At 37.5% G+C, this 22834-nt stretch overlaps 1 protein-coding gene across 1 annotated transcript in view; it reads right to left on the reverse strand.

The window, feature by feature from the left end:
* The window catches only part of SLC35G2 (solute carrier family 35 member G2), a 60029-nt gene extending 38221 nt beyond the window's left edge, over nucleotides 1-21808 (reverse strand). Inside the window, exon 1 of the mRNA XM_072613570.1 lies at nucleotides 21401-21808. The gene's annotated coding sequence lies outside the window, so the exon portion shown is untranslated. The remainder of the gene's footprint in view (nucleotides 1-21400) is intronic.
* Nucleotides 21809-22834: the final 1026 nt, after the last annotated feature.

Below are 22834 nucleotides of genomic sequence, written 5' to 3' on the forward strand. Positions count from 1 at the left end.
TTCCCTGACTCCTACTCCTTACCCTCATATTACTTGAATATGTATGTGATAGATGTGCAATCTCATTGGTATGGGTAATTTCTACACTAGTGCTGATCACAACCATTCATACCTTTTCATTCTGTACTATTCCTATCTGTGTCTTTCCATAAATTTTTCATATAAAATTCATCCAATGTGATAGAAGCCAAATCATTGTTTTAATATTTTGGGACTCCTAGGTAGCATAGTGAATAGTGTGTCAGTCCTGGAGTGAGGAAGACTCATCTTCCTGAGTTCAAATCTGGCTTCAGATACTTACTAGCTATGTGACCCTGGCCAAGTCACTTAACCCTGTTTGCCTCAGTTTCCTCATGTGTCAAATGAGTTGAAGAAGGAAATGGCAAAGCATTCCAGTATCTCTGCAAAGAAAACCCCAAATGGGGTCTTGAAGAGTTGAACATGGTTAAAAATGTCTCAACAACAAAAAAGTGCAGCTCTAAGACTATCTATCTGTTTTCTATCATTCTAATGAAATTATGAATTTCCCTTATTTTCTTGTCATACATGTCCTTGATGAAGTTTATTACACTCTTTCTCACACAGAAGATATCACTGGTAAAATGCCATAATAATCATATATATCTTCCAAGGATCTTTTTATTATTATTTGGGTCACATGCAATTTTGAATTTTCTGAGACATTTTTGTCACCCATATTGCAATCCTGGGAGAACACTTGTGTTAAAAAGATGAGGTTTTTTGGCAAAGAGAAACTTTGAATAACTTGAAAAGTACTGCATAGTTTGCCAAATGCAGTGCATTTCAATATCTTCCTCCTTTTCCATTATGGTTCCAGTTCATTGTCTATCAGCAAGGTCTGTCCAAGATATACAGGGTCTCCCAAACTTCTTAGTACATTTTAAAACTCTAATATCTTGATTTTTAGCATGCTTAACTACATGTTGTTATTTGAGCTACATACATTTTTATCCACTTTGTTTTTCCCATTTCAGATTGATTTTTGAGAGATTTTAGAGAAGGGACTTGGTAGAGTTCTATGACTAGATGCAAGTAGCACAGTGGCATCTGTGATTGGGGCATCTACAGAAATCTCTTGGGGATAAAGAACCATTTTTTTCTCTTTGGCCCCGGAAACACTTTAGGAAAGCACATATCTCCCTCTTTTGTGACTTGCTTGATATTGAATAGTTTCCTCTATAATCTGATCAGGCACACAATCTTGCAAGATTTTAATGTGTTAAATGCCTTTATTAAACAAAATAAATAAACAACAGATAATGATTTTTCATATTCTCTACATGTCAGTTAGTTCCCTTAGACATAAGGGGGAGGAGAAATTGCAGTGTAAATATATTTTGAAAATCCTTTCCAACTCCAGAACTTTATTATTGTGTGAAGTAACCACATGGGAGAAGCCAATAAATTTAACCTACTCTCTATCTGCCATAGAAATGAAGACAAGTTATAACAGCATAAACCAAAAAAAAGATACTATTTGGCTGTACTTAAAGTTGAATGCAGCTGTGTTTGACATTATGAGAATTTAATCATTCAGAAAAAAAAGCCCTGAAAAACAAAAGCTAAGAAGCCACACAAGGAAGGCTTGATTTCATTTGGAGTTGGAAAAGCTCCCAGTTTCTCAACCTTGTCCTTATGCTATGCCAAAGAGGGACACTAACATTTCTCAACACAAAGCATGTCTCTAAACTGAGCTGCCTTGGTTTGGTTTAAAAGGTCTCCTGCTGAGTTTCAAGCAGCATGGAATAGGATAAAAGTACATTTTTAAAAAACGAACTGTATCGTTTACCTCAGCTTAGTTACATCAAAAAGAACTTGCAATCAGAACAGTTTTTAGAGTAGCTTCACAAGCAAAGTTCTCTATAAAACAAATCCTGCTTTTGACATTTCAGCAGAGTTCCTGTGAGGGAAAAATATATGCGGGGTGTCCAAGAAGTCTAAACTATTAAAGCTTAAAACTACACTGAAGACTTTAGGGACACCCTGTATAGTTGGCTAAGCTAAAAACTTTTAGTGAATACGGTAGGTTTCAACATATTTATTATAATATTCCAATCATACTTGTATCCTAGGAGCTGTTCATTCTTGTATCCTAGGAGTTGTCATTCTTATCCAGCAGGTCAGCTTTCTTTTGTAGTACTTTCCTATCTGTAGTATCTCTCACTCTCTTTTTAAAAATTTATTTATTTATTCTTAGTTTTCCACATTCACTTTTATAAGATTTTGAATCTAAAATTTCCCCTCTCCCTCCTTTTTTCCCTCCCCAAGATGACTTGTAATCCAAAATAGTCTATAGCAACTCTTATCTACTGTTAACCTGTTATCCACCATTCAGAAGAATTACTCCTATGTCTGAAGAAAACTACCAAAACATGACATACTAACTTATTATATTGCATAGTAATTTATTACATCCTACATTGTTACTTGGTGCTTTTGTTTCACGTGATGTATTCCAATCTGAAAAATTCTTAAATTATATTATGCAAAATTAATTAGTTCCTCATTTTGCTCATTCTGCTCGTTCAAAAGTCTACGTACTGGGTCTATTCATAAATAGTAGTTCTGTAAACAAAATCACTCAGTGCAATCACAACTCTGTAATCTCTAAACATAATTGTGCTCAAATCTGTCAAAAAGTGTAGATCATATAAAAACCACAACTAAATATCATTTTGTTTCAAGGTAGCAGAGAGAATTGCAAGAGTACATTTACTACTGTTCCACATTTCACACACACAAAAAAACCCCAGTCAAATCCTATCTTGTGGAATGTGGATGATAGTACAGTAAAGAAAGTGCAGCTTAGCAGGAAAAGCAAGTAGGCAAGCTAAGTGCACCATGGATGGGTCTCTGGGCCTGGAGTCAGAAAGACCTAAGTTTAAATCCCACCTCAGACACATTCTAGCTGTGTGATACTGGTTAAGTCACTTAACATCTGCCTCAGTTTTCTCAACTGTAAAAAAATGGGGATCATGCTAGTATCTATCTCATAGGGTTGTTGTGAGAATCAAATGAGATAGTTTTAAAGTGCTTAGCGTAGTAAATGCTTGTGGTTTTTCCTCACTTTCCTCACTCCTTCCTTTTCCTCTAAGGGTGGGAAAAGCTTGGAGGAGCTTTAATCCTGTGCCTGAAGTAACCCATCCCACTGACACAAAGCCAATTGTTTGAGGAAAAGTTCCACCTTATAGTAACTGCAGTCTGCCTTTCTAACAAATCCATCCACTAAACTCTTTCTTTTGGTTCTAAACAAAATGAGACTACTCCCTTCTCTACTTGACAACCTTTTCAGACCATTGAGAAATGGAGGTTTTGTGATCTGACTGCCACTGAAAATCACTTCTCTTCTTTAATATATAACCCAAAAAAAAATCAATATACTCCTATAATCCACCTGTTTCATGAAGAGTTGGCAATAACTCCATTTCCCTGAGAATGGTCCCTAAGTCAAATACAATCTCAGTTCTTTCTGTGCTTCCTGTGGAAATTAGGGCAGATAAATACTGCCCTGGAGCACTAGGCTTGGAAATGGGAAAAGATAATGTAAATTTCACTGGTTTTCTTCTTCATAAGTCATATTCCACAACTCTTCAAAATAAAATCCTCCTTAAATAGATGGCCCTCACACTGCCCGAAAAAACCAGATTTGATCTTTTGAACTAGAAGTCAGTATCAAACTAACAGGCAGCAAGGTAGTGGTATGGATTAGAAAACACTGGTCCTGGATTCAGAAAGACCTGATTTAATAGCTAACTGTATGACTCTAAGTAAGTCACTCAATCTCTTTTTGCCTGTGTCCTGTGACTATTTTAAGAAAACAAACCAAAAAGCTCTTCCTCTCAGATTGTTATGAGGATCAAAAGAGAGATATTATTTGTAAAGTGCTTAAGATAGTGCCTGGCACAAAGTAGGCATTTAATAAATGCAGGTTTCCTTCCTTCCTTTCCTTCTTTTCTTCCTTTCCTTTTTCCTCTCTTTCTTCCTTTCCTTCTTCCTCTCTTTCTTTCTTCCTCTCTCCCTCCCTTTTTTCTTTCCACCTATTCTCCAATATTACTGACAAGAACAAATATTACTTCTTCAGAGATGTAGTACAGTATTAGATTCTAATCTAATCCTAAAATACTTTCACTGCTATATTCATTCTTTAGTGGGACATGCTATTGATCTGGTAACAAGAAACAGTTTGGCAACATCAGACCTCTTTTACAAAATACTATATTTAACCTCTGTTCCTTTAGCAGTTGTTAAGGTAGCTGATTATCCCCCTCAAACTTAGTGACCCACAGCAGCAGTTTCACAAAAAGTTTATTTTTGGCTTGTAGATCCAATAAAGGATTCCCTAAACTGACTGAATTTATTCCTAGTCCACCCAATTGATTATATGGACTCTAACCCCATCCCTGGTTTCCTAGTTTTAACTTGACACTTGTATTTTAGTCACCCTAAAACAAGTTTAGAATGTGATTTTGTAGTTCAAATATAAATTGTTCTTGTGAATAATTCTTTATTAACTGGTGTGCATATGCAAAAGATATACTAAATTTTTTAATAATCAAGAAAAAAGCTGGACATGGTACCTCATTCCTATAATCCCTGCTACATCATGGAACTATGGCTGGTGGATAGCTTGAGTTTAATCATTCTAAGCTGTAATACTGTGAAGTGGATCCAGAGTCTGCACTAAATTGACACCAAAAGAGGAATTCCCCTGGGATCAGGCTGCCACAAGGCTGCCAACCAACTCATGTTGGAAAGTGAATAGGTCAAAGCTTCCAAGTCATTCAGCAGTGGCATCAGGGCCCTGAGTTTCACACTTCTAGCCTGAGTGAAATAAAGACAGCCAGTCTCAAAACCAAAAAACAATAACCAAGGAAAAACCTTGAAAAGTCATCTTCACTTAGAAAAAAAAGGAAAAAATTTTGATTGGTAATTCATTCATTCAAAAAGAATAATTTGAGAATTCACTATGTATCACTGTTATGAAATACTGTTGTAGATGTCATGGCTGATTTCCTATTCTGACATCTGCTAAAGAGACTTTTTCTGCCAGCAGGGTTTGGGGTGTAACTAAATACAGATTCATATCCCAACGCAGAAACAGAAAATATGCAAACCTACAGAGGAGTCTCTGGAAGAGCTGCCAGGCAGCATTACTTTTTTAAAGGTACAAACACTTGGTCAGATATGGTGAGTCCTCTCTTTAAAAGGCCCAGATATTATGAATAAAGGCATATATTAATCATTAGATGTCTTTTAAAAAACCCAGAAATCAAAAGGAAACAAGTCTGAAATATTAATGGAACTAATGTGACCTTGGAATCTAGGACTGGCTTGTGGCTGAAACACTGGGCAAATGAAGTTGTTAACTCAAAACCCTTCTTTCAGAACAGAGTGAAAACTAGATTTTGGGCTTTTGATTCCTTAAAAGGCTTAAATTGATTCAGAATGAATAACAGAGAACCTCTAAAAAAAAGGTTTTGGTTTACAAAGTCTCCTTTTATGGAGAATTTTAAGAATCAGATGAACAATTTTTTACCTAAAATGATTGATATGTAGATGTATGTGAAAACAGAAGGGTGAACTAAATGATCTCTAACGATGCCTTTGACCCTTAAGCCCTCAGCTATTGTAAAATATATGTTTCCTTCTGACACGTTGGCCTACTTAATTAAAAAAAAAACTATTGTAAAACATTGATAAGGGGGGCGGAGCCAAGATGACGAAGTAGAAAGAAGCACATACACATAGCTCCGAACCCACAAACCACAGAACGGAAGAGGGGACCAACCCAGGGCGAATTCTGCACACAGAGACCATGGAATATTGGAGCAAGGGAGATTTCTGTTCCAGAGAGACCTCCAAACCTCTCGCGGGGAGCTCCAAGGACTGGGCGCCTGGACGGGGAGCAGAGAGCAGCCCTGCCGCGGCCACAACACCGTGAGGAAAAGATCCGAGAGGGCTACGGGACAGGATCTTTAGTGGCCACGAGGGTCCCCCCACCCACAGAGGGACCTGCAAACCTCTCGCAAAAGGTCCATCGCGCTGCAGACGCGGTGCCCAGCCCGGACCTGCGGCGGCGGCGGCCGCTGCTCCGAGAGGTACAGATCCGAGAAGGCTCCAGAGACAGGATCTCCAGAGGCATTACAAGCCCCCCCACCAACAGGGGACTGACGGGGGTAGGTGAGAGAGTCTCTTTGGCGGGTTGAGAGGGGAATGGGGTGCCCCCGTGGCTCGGGCCCCCCCAGGAGATAGAAGCTGAGAGGCGGCTACAGACAGGGGCTCCCCAAATGGGCGGGAGCCTGGATCCATTGTGGAAGGTTTAAGCATAAACCCCCAGAGGGAACTGAGCCAGGGAGGCAGCCCTGCCCCTGACCACCTGATCTTAATTCTCACACTGAATAGCAGCCCTGCCCCCGCCAAAAACCCTAAGGCGGGAAGCAGCATTTGAATCTCAGTCCCCAAACGCTGGCTGGGAGGACCAGAAGGCGAGGTGGGTGTGAGGAGAACATTCAGAGGTCAGGTCACTGGTTGACGAGAATGCCAAGAAAAGGGAAAAGAAGTAAAACTATTGAAGGGTATTTTCTCGGAGAAAAAACACTTCCTCCCTTCCTTTCTGATGGGGAGGAACAATGCTTGCCATCAGGCAAAGACACAGAAATCGAGGATTCTGTGTCCCAGCCCACCCAATGGGCTCGGGCCATGGAAGAGCTCAAGAGGAATTTTGAAAATCAAGTTAGAGAGGTGGAGGAAAGACTGGGAAGGGAAATGAGAGGGATGAGGGAGAAGCATGAAAAGCAGATCAGCTCCCTGCTAAAGGAGGACCAAAAAAATCTTGAAGAAATTGGCACCTTGAGAACTAGCCTAACTCAGTTGGCAAGGGAGGTGCAAGGGGCCAATGAGGAGAAGAATGCTTTCAAAAGCAGAATCAACCAAATGGAAAAGGAGATTCAAAAGCTCACTGAAGAAAATAGATTTTTCAAAACTGGAATGGTACAGATGGACGCTAAGGACTTTATGAGAAAGACAGATATCACAGAACATAGCGTGCAGATTCGAAAAATGGAAGATAACGTGAAATATCTTATTGGAAAAACAACTGACCTGGAAAATAGAATCAGGAGAGACAATGTAAAAATTCTGGGACTACCTGAAAACCATGATCAAAAGAAGAGCCTAGACATCATCTTCCATGAAATTATCAAGGAAAACTGCCCTGAGATTCTAGAACCAGAAGGCAAAATAAACATTCAAGGAATCCACAGAACACCGCATGAAAGAGATCCAAAAAGAGAAACTCCTAGGAGCATTGTGGCCAAATTCCAGAATTCCCAGGTGAAAGAGAAAATATTGCAAGCAGCTAGAAAGAAACAATTCAAGTATTGTGGAAATACAATCAGGATAGTACAAGATCTGGCACCCTCTACATTGAGAGATAGAAGGGAATGGAATAGGATATTCCAGAAGTCAAAGGAACTAGGACTGAAGCCAAGAATCACCTACCCAGCAAAACTGAGTATAATACTTCAGGAGAAAAAATGGTCTTTCAATGAAATAGAGGACTTTCAAATTTTCCTGATGAAAAGACCAGAGCTAGAAAGAAAATTTGACTTTCTAACACAAGAATGAAGAGAACCATGAGAAGGTGAACAGCAAAGAGAAGTCATAAGGGACTTACTAAAGTTGAACTGTTTACATTCCTACATGGAAAGACAATATTTGTAACTCTTGAAACATTTCAGTATCTGGGTACTGGGTAGGAGTACACACACACACATGCACACACGCACACATACATAGAGACAGAGTGCACAGAGTGAATTGAAGAGGATGGGATCATATCTTAAAAAAAAAAATGAAATCAAGCAGTGAGAGAGAAATATTGGGAGGAGAAAGGGAGAAGTTATATGGGGCAAATTATCTCTCATAAAAGAGGCAAGCAAAAGACTTATTAGTGGTGGGATAAAGAGGGGAGGCAAGAGAAAAACATGAGGTCTACTCTCATCACATTCCATTAAAGGAAAGAATAAAATGCACACTCATTTTGATAGGAAAACCTATCTCATAATACAGGAGAGTGGGGGACAGGGGCACAAGCAGGGTGGGGGGGAGGATAGAGGGGAGGGCATGGGGAGGAGAATGCAATCCGAGGTCGACACTCATGGGGAGGGAAAGGACCATAAGAAAATAGAAGTAAAGGGGGACAGGATAGGATGGAGGGAAATATAGTTAGTCCTATACAACACAACTAGTATGGAAATCATTTGCAAAACTAAACAGATATGGCCTATATTGAACTGCCTGTCTTCCAAGGGGAAGGGGTGGAGAGGGAGGGAGCTAAAGAAGTTGGAACTCAAAGTGTTAGGACCAAATGTAATGTTCTTACCACTGGGTAACAAGAAATACAGGTTAAGGGGTCAAGAAAGCTATCCGGCCCTAAAGGACAAAAGAGAAGACGGAGACAAGGGCAGGGAGGGAGGAGAGAGGAGAGAGCAGATAGGTCACAGGGGCAATTAGAAAGCTTGGGTCTGGGGGGGGGAGGGGAGAAAAGGGGAGAAAATTTGTAACCCAAAATTGTGTGAAAATAAATGTTAAAAGTTAAATAAAAAAAAAAAGAAAAAAAAATTGATAAAAACAAAAACACATCCAATATAAAGGGGAAAATCTTGTCTAAACCTTTTAACAAAATGAATGAATTAACAAATAAATAAAAAAGAAAAATGACTATTCTGGGGTATGGAGTTCTACCACTTCTTGGTTGGGCCCCATTTATATGATTTTGGTCAGTTGTATAGCTGTAGTTCTGCAAAGTGAAATTGCAGAATTTCATATTGTCTTGCATTCTTTATATTTATAATTTTATACTGCTATAATATTCCATTTCATCACTATATCAGGTTGTTGGATATGTAGGTTGTTTCCATTTTTTTCCTATTCCAACCATAGACTTTTAGAGTTGGAAAGGACCACAACGGCCAGCTAGTCCAAGACACATGCAAAAAAAGCATTCCTAATAATTACTACATAGTCTCTGCTTAAAGACTTCCAGTCAGGAGAAGTTCACTCTCTCCCTCAGACAACCCATTTTCCCTTTTGGATATCCCTAACTCTAATGAAGTTTTTCTGACAGTAAGTCAAAATTTCTAATTTCAACCAATTGTTCCCAGATCTTCAGTCTAGGACTAAACAGAATAAATTTAATTATTTTTCCATGATAGCTATAATGATTCCTCTAAGACTTTTCTTCTTTATGTTGATAATCCTTGGCTTTGCTAACAGATCTTTATATGATATGGCCTCAAGACCCCTTACCATGCTGGTACTCTTCCTCTGGACAATTTCCATCTTATCAATGTCTTTCCTAAACTGTGGCATTCAAAATGGAACATAATATGCCAGATGTGATCTGATCAGAAAATAGGACTATCCACTAAACTTTTTAAAAAATTCATAAAGTTATTCTGCTCTTAACATAATTGAAAATAGTGCTAGCTTTTTTGTACATTTATATTTTTGTTTGACTTATATTGAGCTCGCAGTCCACTAAAATCCCAGAAATTTTTTCAAATGATATTTAATTTTTAATTTAATAATATAACATATAATTTAATTTATAATGCTATTTCAATATTTCTCCCCATTTGTACTTGTGAAATAGATTTTGTGAACACATGTAAGATTTTTACATTAATTCCTATTTAATTTTGTTTTTACTAGATGAAGCACAATATTCTAAATTTTTAAGAATTCTAAACTTAAAAAACATCAATTAAGGGGTGGAGCCAAGATGGCAGAGTAGAAAGATCCACCTACTCTAGCTCTTCTCCCATAGCCCCTTAAAATACCTGTAAAAATTGACTCTAAACAAATTCTAGAGCAGCAGAAGCCACAAAACGACAGAGTGAAAGAGATTTCTAGTCCAAAATAGCCTGGAAGGCCGACAAGAAAAGTTTATCGCACAGGGTGCGGAGTGGAGTGCAGCCCACGGAGCCCAGCCCAGCCTTGACTGAGCAGCACCTGCAGGATCAGGATGGGAGCAAGCCTTGGGGGCAGACTCCCTGGCAGCAGCTGTGCTTCCCAGATTCCTCAACCCACAAATGCCAAAGACAGCTTCAAAGGTCAGTGACAAAGCTTTTTCAAGTGGGTGAGAAGGGAGGAGGGTCATCCCCTAGCCCCAGCCCCAGATGGTGGTGGCAGCAGCAGTCCATTTTTGGAGCCCTCGGCCTAAAGACCCTCGGGGAATTGAGCTGCTGATCTGGGTCTCAGTTCTGAGTGGTGGCCCTGGGTGAGGAATAGTTATGGGATGGTAGAGCTGATGGAGGCTCTAGAAAGGGAATTCTACATGCAGATCCTGGGTAGAAAATCTTTGGTAGCTCCCAGACAAGAGCAAAGGCCAGGAGAGGAGTAAATTCCTCTCCATTGATTGTGCCACCTTGGAGGAACTGAGAACTTACAGGTCCCTAAAGGATACCCTCTTCTTGACAAAGTACTCAAAAGTCAAGTAACTGGCTGGGAAAATGCCCAAAAAAGGGAAAAAAATAAGACTACAGAAGGCTACTTTCTTGGTGAACAGGCATTTTCTTCCATCCTTTCCATTGAGGAAGAACAATGCATACCATTAGAGGAAGACCCAAAAATCAAGACGTCTGCATCCAAAACCTCCAAAATAAATATGCAATGGTGTCAGGCCATGGGAGAGTTCAAAAAGGATTTCAAAAATCAAGTAAGAGAGGTGCAGGAAAAATTGGCAAGAAAAATGAGAGTGATGCAAGAAAATCATGCAAAGTGAGTCAACAGCTTGCTAAAGGAGACCCAAAAAATGCTGAAGAAAATAACACCTTTAAAAATAGGCTAACTCAATTGGCAAAAGAAGTCCAAAAGCCAATGAGAAGAAGAATGCTTTAAAAAGCAGATTCAGCTAAATGGAAAAGGAGGTTCAAAAGCTCACTGAAGAAAATACTTCTTTAAAAACTAAAATGAAGCAGATGGAAGCTAATAACTTTATGGGAAACCAAGAAATTACAAAAAAAAAAACCCAAAAGAATGAAAAAATGGAAGATAATGTGAAATATCTCATTGGAAAAACAACTGACCTGGAAAATAGATCCAGGAGAGAAAATTTTAAAATTATGGGACTACCTGAAAGCCATTGATCAAAAAAAGAGCCTAGATATCATCTTTCATAAAATTATCAAGGAAAACTGCCCCAATATTCTAGAACTAGAGGGCAAAATAAATATTGAAAGAATCCACTGATCACCTCCTGAAAGAGATCCAAAAAAAAGAAACTCTCAGGAATATTGTAGTCAAATTCCAGAGTTTCCAGGTCAAGGAGAAAATATTGCAAGCAGCTAGAAAGAAACAATTTGAGTACTGTGGAAATACAATCATGATAACACAAGATCTAGCATCTTCTACATTAAGGGATTGAAGGGCTTGGAATGTGATATTCCAGAAGTCAAAGGAACTAGAATGAAAACTTCCAGAAGTCAAAGGAACTAGAATGAAAACCAAGAATCATCTACTCAGCAAAACTTAGTATAATACTTCAGGGGGGAAATGGTCATTCTGTGAAATAGAGGACTTTCAAGTATTCTTGATGAAAAGATCAGAGCTGAAGAGAAAACTTGATTTTCAAACACAAGAGTCAAGGGAAGCATGAAAAGGTAAACAGGAGAGAGAAATCATAAGGGACTTACTAAAGTTGAACTGTTTACATTTCTACATGGAAACATCATATTTGTAACTCTTGAAACTTTTCTCAGTATTTGGGTAGTTGGAGGGATTATACATACATATACATATACGTAGACAGAGAGCACAGGATGAGTTAAATAGGAAGGGATGATATCTCAAAAAATAAAATTAAGGTATGAGAGAGGAATATATTGGGAGGAGAAAGGGAGAAATGGAATGAGGCAAATTATCTCTCATAAAAGAGGCAAGAAAAAGCTTTTTTAATCAAGGGAAAGAGTGGGGAGGTGAGATGGGAAAAAGTGAAGCTTATTCTCATCACATTTGGCTTAAGGAAGGAATAACATGCACACTCAATTTGCTATGAAAACCCATCTTATACTACAGGAAAGCAGGGGAGAAGGGGATAAGTGGGGTGGGGAGATGATAGAAGGGAGGGTAAATGGGAGGAGGGAGTAATAACAAGTAATTACTTTAGGGGAGGTACAAGGTATAAAGAGAGAATAGAATAACTAGGGGGCAGGATAGGATAAAGTGAAATATAATTAGTCTTTCACAACATGACTCTTAGGGGTTCTGTAGGAAAACTACACATATATAGCCTATATTGAATTGCTTGCCTTCTCAGTAGAGATGGGGAGGGAGGGAGGGAGGAAGAGAAGTTGGAAGTCAAAGTTTAAGGAATGAATGTTGAGAATTGTTTTTGTATGCAACTAGGAAATAAGAAATACAGGTAATGGTATAGAAATCTATCTTATCCTACAAGAAAAGAGAGAAGATGGGGATAGGGGAAAGGAGCAGTGTGATAGAAGGGAGAGCATATTGGGGGAAGGGATAATCAGAAGGCAAGGTGTTTCAGGGTGGGGGAAAGGAGAGATAGGGAGAAAATTTGAAACTCAAAATCTTGTAGAAATGAATGTTGAAAACTAAAAATAAAGGAAAAAAAGAATCTTTCTAATAGAGAAGACAACATGAAAATAAAATACATACACAGAAAAAAAAAAACACCAATTAAAACAAGTCCTTCTATACATTTAGTAGGGTGGAGGAAGAAAGATTGTACATGAAACTGTCAGACTCTCTTAAATACAGCTTGCTTTTCTTCTCAAGTATGTCACATTCAACATGTAACCTTCAAAGATGATCTGCTATCTGTGATTCCTCCTGGCCTTCTGTTTTCTTCTGTGAATTTTTTAAAAAATGTTTTAATAGCCCTTCTTTTCTTTCTTTTGGCAACCTTACCCTTATCTTTCCTCCTTTCTACCTTACTCCCCCAGCCTCCCCACCTTTCCTATCCCAACTGGAAACAAAGAAAAACAATCCTCCTCCCCGCTTTTCTTTAACATATGCATAGTCAGGCAAAACAAATTCCCTTGTTGACTGTGTCTGGGATTTTATGTGTCATTCTGCAACTTGAGTTGATCACTTTTTTTTTCAGAAGACAGGTAGAATGTCTCACTATCAGTTCTCTGGAGTCATGGTTGGTCATTACATTGATCACTGTTCTTGAGTCTTTCTGAGTTATTTTTACAATATTGGTAATAAATAGACAGCTCTGTTTGTTCTGTTTACTTTACTGCGCATCAGTTCAGTCATCTCTCAAGTTTCTTTGAAATCATACCTTCTGTCATTTCTTATAGCACAACAGTATTCTATTACATTCCACAATTTGTTCAGCTTCTCCCCAACTGATAGCCACCCCCTTAGTTTCCAGGAAAAGACCTGATATAAATGTTTTTGTACACATGGATCCTTTTCTTTTCTCTTTCATCTCTTTGAGTCAGAGGAGTAGTATGACTGGACCAAAGGGTTTGCTCAGTTTAGTGATTTTGTAGGTACAGTTCCAAATTACTTTTCATATTGACTGAACCAATTCACAGCTTCATCAGTTATGTACCTCCATTATACTATACTCCATTATGCCTATACTCCAACAACTGTTACTTTCTTTTTATGTCATCTTTATCAATCTTGTGGGCATAGGATAGAACCTCATTATATCCAGATCTTTTTTGGATACTCCTATCTAGTGGTTTAGCCATCCCTACAAAGTTTGACTTTAACAAAAAATTAAGCTACAAATATTTTTGTACTCATAGATACAAAAAGGTTTTAGGGATAAAGTTTTAGGAACATAATCACTGGGTTGAAAGGTATGATCAGTTTTGTGATTTTTAATGTATACTGTTATACTGTTTTCCAGAATGTTTCTAACGTTTTGAAACTCCACCAAAAATGTATCAGTGACTGTTTTCCTCTTTCTTATCTACTTTGGGAGAATTGGCTCTTATTTCAAATTATCTCAAATTCTGTGCCAAATCACTTCAAGAGTATTATTATTATATTTGATGATTTCAGACTCCCACTGTTTTTCAGCTATAGCCATGCTCCATTTGTATAATCCTCCCCTTTTCAAACAGTAAGGTACAGGAAATAATGAGCATCTGGCTTTTGGTCTGCTGCCACAATTGGCAACCTTCATTAATCTTTGAGATTCTAATTTGTTTTTCCTAAATAAGAATTAGTTAACTTAAACTACGTAAGAATGTGAAGCAAAATGGATTATAATCTAGACACAGAAATGCAGTGTCTAAGAATTGGAAGGGACACCCCCTGTCCAAAGCAGAATACTCTCTTGCTACAATGTTCCTAATAATTCAGCCTCTATTTGAGGATGTCCAGCTGCAGAAAACTTACTACTTCCTAGGGTAGCTCATTCTGTGGAGAACATCTCTGTTAGGAAGCTCTTCATGTTGAGCTGAAATTAGCTTCCCCATGATTTATAACAATTGCTCCTAGTATTGCTCTGTAGGGCCAAATATTTGTCTTTCAGATGAAAGCCCTTCAAATATTTGAAGACAACTACCATGTCTCCACTGTCTTCTCTTCTCTGAGCTAACCATTTCTGACACTTCTAAGTGTTTCCATGTTCTTTCTTCTACAATTCCTCATTATAGGATAAGGAGAACATCACAGAACTTTCAAATAGAAGCATGTGTTCTAATCTGTGTTATGTCTCATTAGTTGCATGGCCTTAGTGAAGTGAACCTCTCTGAGCCTCAAGTTCCTTATCTCTACAGTAGATGTAACAATGTTTTTCTTTTTTTTATAGGAAATATTTATATTTATTTTGATGTATTCAATTAAAACGCATTACACTTGTAAGAGGGGAGTTGGTCCCTGACTAATTCATTTTACCTATTCCCCTTCCCAGGATTTAGTCACAGATGATGAGATTTTAATGTGTTAACAAAGTATTGATTCTTTTATGAAATGTGGATATCTTTCTCTGATCAAACCAAAGAGGTGACATCACTGGCAAAACAAAAATTGGCCAGTCCCCTTTAGGTTTTTAAAAAGCTAAGCTTGCAGTCTTAGGACCATTCAATAATTAGTTCAGGTCAGTCCACTACAGGAGTCATGTGATGAAGGAAACCTCTGTACTTATTTATGTCAGAAGGTGGTAAGAAGGAGAGAATTTTCATTTTTTTCTTCCCATACCCACTGACCTTTATATCTTGTAGGGAAGCTATCTGCTCCATAAGACACAGGACATCTACAACTATGATAGACTTAGTTCTTCTCAGCAATACAATGATCCAAGGCAATTCCAAAAGACTCACGATGGAAGATGCTATTCATATCCAGAGCAAGAACTATGTAATTGGAATGCAGATCAAAGTAGACTATTTTCTCTTTTTTTGTTGTTTTTTGTTTTTTTATTCTTTTTCATGGTTTTTCCCTTTTGTTCTGATTTTTCTTTGACAAGATGACAAATGTGGGAATATGTTTAACCTGATTGCACATGGATAACCTATATCAGATTGCTTGCTGTCTTGGGAAGGGAAGAAGGGAGAAACATTTGGAACTCAAAATCTTTTAAAACTGAATGTTGAAAATATAAATGTTACTTTAAAAAGTGCTTCTAACAGGGAGCAGAGACATACCCTATCTAAACAGATATGGATACTAAGAAGTGGCATTCAAGGTGATTCAAGAAATAGGGCCTCTAACAGTGAAGAAAAGAGACATCTATGAATGCAAGAGAGAGCTAGTCCTGGCAATTAAGAATTAAGCTACAAAAAGGGCAGACTGTGAGAAACCAAGCTGAGCAACCAGCCCAGACAGGACCCTGCATCTGGAGTGGTAATGGTGGGAGTGTTTCATGAAAACTTAGAGGAATCAAATGTAGAATCTTTGATCCTGTAATCTTAGATTGAAATAGGCTTTAACTTAGATTTCTACCTCACAGTAAAATTTTTGCTAGCAGCTGGAAAAGATGACAAAATATATAGTTAATATTAGGGAAATTGTGGAAAGACACTAGTGCATTATTGGTGGAGCTATGAATCAGTATAACCATTCTGGAAAGCAATTTGGAATTATGCAGTGAGGTGCCTAAAATGTTGATATCCTTTGACCTAGAGATACCACTGCTAGGCATATGTTCCAAGGAGGTCATTGTCAAAAAGAATATAAACCATTTAAGACAAAATATTTTTAGTAGCATTTTTGTGGTAGCAAAAAGCTGGAAACATCGGATACCTATTGATTAAGCAAGAGCTAAACAAATTGAATGCAATGAAGTTTTTCTGTAATGAAAAACAACAAATATGATGCGTGCAAAGAAACATGGAAAGCCTAACATAAACAGATGCAAAGTAAAGTAAATAGTGGGAAGAATATAATGTACTCAATGGCTAAAACAATGTAAATAAAAGAACAACTGTGTCATAGGCATTACATAGGATAATTGAAAATGAATTGCAAAATTAACATTTTTAAAGTACTTATTTGTTTTATTAAATGTCTCTCTTCTTTTTAATTTTTAAGAAATCATCACAAGGGATGATTCTCTGAGGAAGGGAAGAATACAGGGGATAACCTAGCCAAAGAAAATCAGTAAAGTCTATTTTTAAAATAGTATTGTAAAGTGGTATTGTAAATAACATTGTAGTATGTTATTACAATTATAGATGTCAGATAATAAGTCTAATAATGCCTAAGAGTTGTAAAACACTTAACATTAGAAAGATTGCAGGCCTACTCTGTCCACTGCACCACCCGCTACCTCCTGTTCCTATTCTTTGGCCACTTACATACTGTAAACTGGATCTTACTCATACAAATTTTTACCATTTGTAGATTTGGGACATCAAACTTTTAGGAAAAAATGTTCATTGCAAACATGATTCTTCCCTAACCTGTCCCTTCTTATTCTAGATCTATTGTTTTTGATGGTGCAAAACCTTTTTTTATATAATTGAATTCATCTATCTTGACTCTTATAGTATATTCTAAGAGTTTTTCCTCTCTTCATAATTGGAAGAGCTAAAGCATGTCATTATCTTCCAGTTATATATAATCTTTTAAAAAAGAAAATGAGATTATGATGTACTTGAAATTTATTACTATGTATATGGTGAAACGTAGCAGATGTAAAAGGAAAGAAAAAAGAAAGTAGAGTAGTAATGTCCAGCCACCCCACTAGAAGAACAGTTTTTCAGAGAGCTTAAAAATCCAATTCAAATTCTAGAATGGTTTCAGAGAGAAAAGAAAAATTACTCCCATTGTAAAAGAGAATAAATAAAACAAACAAAAACCTTGTAGCAAGAAGGAATTAGTGTTAGAAGATATACAGATATCCCTTTTCCTTTGTAGTTCACTTCAGTACCTCAATTATAAGAACCAAAAGTGGGTGACCTGAATTAGAAGTCATCTGAAAATAATTAGATTAGTCATTATATTTTGGGCCAAATTCACATAAATCATATGGGCAACCCCCAAAAAATTCTCACCTTAAAATCAAGTCAATAACTATGTTCTTATCTGGAAGTTTTGAAGTATGGAAGAAAGCAGTTATTACCCAGGATAAAAGGCAACAAGGAATTTAGCAATACATTTTTATCAGAGGAATTAAAAATTCATTTCATCAGTTCTAATAGACTTTACTTCTGAAAGATTTTGCAGCTACACATACTAATGCAATATTTCTCTGGTCTTGGCACTATTTATATAGTCTGAAAATAGTTCGAAAATGTAATTAAAATTACAGATCCAGTGATTTAATGACTTCCAGAATACTTAAAATAGACTACGTCAGATGACCAAATTTATCAGTCTCTCCAGGAAAAATGGAGGGGTTGGCCAAAGTGGCCTAATTCATTTTTGTTCCCAAATTCAATCTTTCATGCTTGCCTATTCCATAAGCTGATTGAAACTGATTTACTGGTGAAGCAAGGAAGTCAGCATGCAAACAGCATCAAAATAGTTCTGATTTTGTGAATGAAATGATGGTCATATAAATATGGTATTTATACTAGATTCTGTAATAATGTCTCATGTGTACATAGTATATCATAGTTTATAAAACACTCCCTGCAAGCACACTATAAAGTACATAGGAAAATGTTAAGGACGAGAAAACTGAGGTTTAGAAAGGTACAATGACCTGCCCGTGTCATATGGCTAGTAAGTGGTGGAGTAAGGCCTCAAACTCAGAACTTCTGATCCTAAGTCTCTTTCCATTACATCAAGTTTGCCCCTTGTAACTAAAATACTTATGCTCAAAAATCAGGTTTAAGTACTCCCTGAAGGCTGCTCAACTTTCTTAGAGTTGGGGAAAATAAAAACAAACATTTAAAATAAAATATTTTCAGTGTGCAGACCAATCCATCTATAACTCATATATTTGCCTTTGAAAAAAATATTATTCTACTGGCACATAAATGGTCACCAAAAAAAAGTTGTCTAAAACATGTGATTCAGTTACATCCATCCCCAATCCCTCCTCCTTCACTATATAGCCACATTCTTATACAACTCTTCACTTAGTTCTCTTTTTCAAGGACAGTGACTAGAATTCACATATTGATTGCAAAATGGATTTTGGTGTAATGATTCTTCATTCACATAAATGTAAAAATAAGTAAAGAAATACTTTAGAAAACAGCTCTACCCCAAAATAAGAGGGTCCTGAAGGTTATGAAATTAAATAGAAGGCATTGGGAGGTCTTAAAGTTTTCATTGGTAATTTTAAAATTAACTATATTACACAATAGTGGTCTAAATGAAATTGAGTGCTCATATGGAATAGCATATGCTGCTCCATGTGGAGGACAAACTTGTGTCCATTAGAATTAATTCAAATAACATTGATTTTAAGGACACAAAGATAATTTGAGTAGTTTTTACCAACAAACAAACAAATTTAAAAGGAAACAGATTAAAATGCAATCATAAAAATATTTTATAGAGCTATAAACAGATTATCTTCTTTGGCAAGGCAATCAGCATTAAGTGACTTGCCTAGGGTCATGTGGCTAGTAAGTGTTAATTGTCTGAGGCTGTATTTGAACTCAGGTCCTCCTGACTCCAGGACCAATGCTCTATCCACTGCATCACCTAGTTGCTCCTGGGATGAGTTTCAGAATCACCAGTATTATGTTACTGTTATTGCCAAAATGTCTTTTTAGTAATTAGTTTTCTAAGATTACCTGGCCCTGTGTCAAAATTTACATCAATCTCATTTTTTGCTCAACTTTAGGAATTTGGGGGAGGGCGAGGTGTGCAGAGAGACAAAAAATCAGTTTCAAATTAGTATCTTCATTTCTTCTTAAGTTAAAATTGGTAGAAATGCCTTATGGTTTAGCATAATACCAGACGTTTCTATCCATAGGCTCTGAAACTGTGAGACAGCTGAATGTGAAATGAATTATTTCCATAGCTCATGAACACAAGTGGGGAAAAAAACTGCTACAAAATGAAAATTAAACTATGCTATAAAAATGTTCTGGGAAACATGAAACTTATAGTCTAAAAACTCTTCCAAATATGACATGGGAAATTTTTTTTATTACATTATAAAGATTATTCACAATGCTAACAGTAATACCATTTACCTTATCTTCTTAAAATATCTCTTCAGGAAATAGGTGCATTAACACATGTAGAGGATATTTCTGCATGATATTAGCATTCATTTAAAAAAATTTACTATGGAAATGGAATGCATGTGGCAAAAGGTGATGAAAATAGAGAGGAAATGCTGTAGCTCATGAAGTCAGGCAATAATTACAAATTAGAATAATTTCAGCACCATGGACACAAGCAACACATGCATCAAAGCCTTTTCCCACTGAATACAGAAAGGAATAGAACCCCAATTCCCAAAGACATGAGGTTTAGCTTTGAAGCTAGGAACATCTTAGCCACCTCTCCATCCCACTGATTCCTAACCTCGTAGTATGAATTTAGAGTCAGACATGGGTTTGCTCCCAAAAATAGCCACTATGCACTTAATACTCATTAAAATATGAAAGTTTATAAGAAGAGATAATTCAAACCTTGCTTGCGGAAGAAAAATGATGGGGCAAAAATTAATCAATGCCACCAAATTTTCAATTCCATGAATAAATAATATTAAGCATATAATCTCCTCCCACCCCTTTCATACCGTAGTGTACAAAGATCTATTCTGTGGAGTGCTGACTATTTAGACTTGCTTGTTACTGAGTTTCTCCTATTCTGCTTCTGTAGCTGCAGAGATCCCTATGTAAGGATCTACATATGTATCTGAGAGGTGTGGGGGGGGCGGGGGGGGTTTAATAAAAATATAGCTTGGAGGTCAGCATGGAAGCTGATACCCAAATGGATATGAAATCCTCAGTAATAATTGTAAGATGACAGACTCTTCTCAGTATTTTTGACTGGCCACTGAGTAAATGACACAATTGCATATATATTTATTTATTTGTACATGAATCTGTAGTCTAATCAGGATTAGTGAGACATACAATGAGATCTGTTCACCTGGACACCTACGTAAAATGTAATTCTGATTCTCGACTTCTCTTGTCTTTTTCCTTGACCTTCCTTCTCTTAGCTCTTTGGCCTCTTTCCCCTCTACTTAACCACCTCTCCAAGCTGAAAAAGTGAATTGTAAATACTGAAATTCCTGTATTGATCTACCAGTGGAGCTCAGGAAAGAGCTTTAATATATTGCCTTCTCCATGCTGCGGAAAAACAGCCATACTGTTGGACTTCTTGCTTATGATAGGAGAGAAAAGTGAAAATGAAAAGATGATACAAAAATATTTGATCAGTTTTACTTTAAAAAAAAAAATTTAGAACCAAGGTAGATTTAGATGCAGCTGAAGAGATGGACAATGGGAAAGAAAGCCTCTAAATTCATGATGCCACAGGTCATTGCTCACCACTGGGAAGAAACAGAATCTCTGTTGAGCTCCTGTGAAGGAGTTAAGAGTTGCAAACACTCCCCCCCACCCCCACCCCACTAACCCGAGTCCTAGTTTCATAGAAAAAAATGGTTGCCCAATTATCTAATTCAACTTAATCTTCAGATAGCCTTAGTCAAGTCTTTAATAACAAGGGTGGAGGAGAGATTCTCTTCCCTGAGATAAATGAAAGGATTTTTTCTCATTCTTTCCCCAAACAGAGACACTAATGCTGAAAAGCAAAGGATTTAAATGTCAACCTGTTTTCAGCCCAGGTTTCTCTTGCCCTCCCAAATATCCACAGGAGGGGGTGGGGAAGGAGGGGACAGGAAAAGAGGAAGAGAGTGATTGGCACAGAAACAAATACAGGTATGAGAGGATAATAAGAGCAAGACAGCTTCTCTGTATGAAAGGCCAGAGGAAGCTGTAATCTAGGAAGCTACAGCTTTTACCTGTCTCTTCTGGCGAGGGAAGGAATAGATTTTTCTGCTCCTTTGCTGAAGTCTGGAAGTTACTGCCTTCGGACCGGGAGGAAAAACTGAAGTGTCAGAACTGAGGACAGGAGGTCTGGGTGAAGGTGTCTGCCAGTGTTTCCATTCCCTCCGACTGGGAGGGATAAAAACAACAACAGAAAAATAAACAGAAGCTGAGAATCCCTTGGGATACACAGTCTGCTGGGCAGCCGGTAGCGGTTCAGCGCATCCTAGAGAAAAGAAAGCTGCCGCGGTAGCGCTCTGGGGCACTAACCCTACGGGCTCCTTCCTTCCTCCTCACTGCCCAGATGTCACGCCTGAAAAAGACGAAGGGGGAGGGGCAGGGGAAGGCGAGAAGAGAAGGCCACAGTGAAAAAAAAAGAAAAACCCTGAGTGGGGAAATTAAAGGAGGAATAGTGGAGCATGCGCATCCAGCATGCTACAGACACAGGAGCTTTGGGGAGGTGGGGGAATCTAAGGGTAAGGGTAAAGCATTGCTTTAAATCCTTCTCTGGTTCCCTGAATACTTGAACTATTTTAGACTTCACTTTTGTTTCTATAGTTATTTGGAAGTTTTATGTCTCAAGGAGATTATTTTCTGGTGCTCTTTAAAAAATCACCTCCCCTGAAGGTCAACTTTTCCACCTTCGAAGAGTGTAGTTTCAGGCATACAGAGCGATGGATGGCTTGGGGTTATTTTCAAAGTGTGTTTCTAGAGCGTTTTATATTCCCCATCCCCAACATCACCATTCTGTTAGGACTATTTTAGTTTCCTGATGTTTCAAAAATATTCTCTATTTCCAAAAATACTTCCTTGCATCTGTATATTGTATAATTTTAAAACCAAAAGGGACAGTAGAGTACCCATAGTCCAATCCCTCATTTACAGGTGATAATATTTAAAATTATCACCTACTTGGTTCGTGGTGGGTTGCTTTTCAAGAGGAAGGTAATGGCAGTTTGCTGGCTGTTTCTAAATAACAACCAACAATATTTTGAAATGGATATATATATGAAATAGAGTAAGTGACTTAGTGGTCATTCAAATAACCCAAAATCCTGCGTTTCAACCTTATCTTCAGTCACTGACCTTTATTTTTCAGTCCTGTTAAAACAAAGAGACTGGTCTGATCAGATCTTCCCCTCCCCCACAAGACTGGAATTTAGAGACAAGCTTGGCAAAATAGATTCACTGCAACTCTGCTGGAATATCCCTTTGTAAGCAGTATTAATACCTGTATAAAAATAGGACATAGTCTAAGGACTAATGTCTTTAAGCTCTAAACTGTTAAATTTCCCCAGGTTGGTCTCCTAGGAACCATACATTAATTATTTTCAACCAAAGGGTTATTTTTCTGAGCCTGATAAAAACCTACAAATTCTTCACCTTATAGGAAGCAGGCTAATTATAGA

The sequence above is a fragment of the Notamacropus eugenii genome, chromosome 5 (assembly GCF_028372415.1).
Source record: "Notamacropus eugenii isolate mMacEug1 chromosome 5, mMacEug1.pri_v2, whole genome shotgun sequence".
NCBI lineage: Eukaryota > Metazoa > Chordata > Mammalia > Diprotodontia > Macropodidae > Notamacropus > Notamacropus eugenii.